The following is a 1,196-nucleotide window of genomic DNA, read 5'->3' on the forward strand; positions in this document are numbered from 1 at the left end:
CCATTGCTGGTTAACGAGAATAACAAACTCACTTCATTACGTGCGTGAAGAGAAAAAACTCAATCGTGTCAAATATGCGCAATATTACAACAAACTAAAATTTCAGGATCAAACCGTTTCCATGAAGAACCTTTTCCTTGAATAATGAAGCACAAAATACACGAAAAGCTTTCTTTCAAATAATTCTTGGCTGTCACATTCCCAATTTTTTTTTTCCTGAAGACTGTGCAGAGTTGATCACAGATCCACTTAAGGTGTTCGATTCGTTCTCTGTCTTTGTTGAACCCATAAGTTACCACTTTCCGACTGGGATTGCCATACTGGCAACCCAGTAATTATAAAAGCAAGAGCTGATTAACCTGTCTTCTTGAAGTACAATAGGAGTTCAAACAGGGCGTTTTTAACATGTGGATATTGACCATATACAGGAAAAGTTAATGGCACAATATCTATCTCATTAAAAACCGCCGAAGGGCTAATTTGCCGTTTTAAAAGATTTGCAGAGTCATGCTCAGGTTGCACGCAACCGGCTGCCCTTTGTTTAGCAAAACAAGAGACCAGCTTTTCAACCGTTAAATACGAAAAATTTGACACACATATTCAATTGATTAATGTCGAATTTGTTAATCGGTGAGGAAACAAATGTCAATGCCTCCCCCTGAACGAGATTTGTGGAATCAAGATGGCAAGATGTATCGATTCATTTGAAGCAATGGATTCTTCACCGTCCTCGCGGAATATAGCGGAAGTCGCAGAACCTTCTAGCGCTGAGGTCCAGTGTTATTTTCGATTCAGTCGCTTTCCGATATCTCGCACATGAAGCGATTGATGACAATGTTTGAACGGGAAATATCGGCCACAAAATTAAAATAAAACGAACAAAGTTAGGGGCCGATTACATTAGCCGGTTAGGCGGGCTGGCTCGTTTAGCCGAGATCCTGGCACGTCTGAGAAATACACCAAAAATCAAGTTTGCGATTACGTGGAAAAATTTCAGCTCGGTTAGCCGAGATCCGGCGGGTCTAATTTGCAGGTCGCAGGTCGCGGGTTCCAGGTCATTGTTTCACTAATACAGAAAGTATCCTAAGCTTTTAAGAATGTTTAGGATACTTTCTGTATTGGTGAAACAATGACCTGCAACCCGCGACCTGCAAATTAGACCCGCCGGCCGAGATCCCGGCTAACCGGGCTGAGAT

This window comes from Montipora foliosa, chromosome 6, assembly GCF_036669935.1.
Source record: "Montipora foliosa isolate CH-2021 chromosome 6, ASM3666993v2, whole genome shotgun sequence".
NCBI lineage: Eukaryota > Metazoa > Cnidaria > Anthozoa > Scleractinia > Acroporidae > Montipora > Montipora foliosa.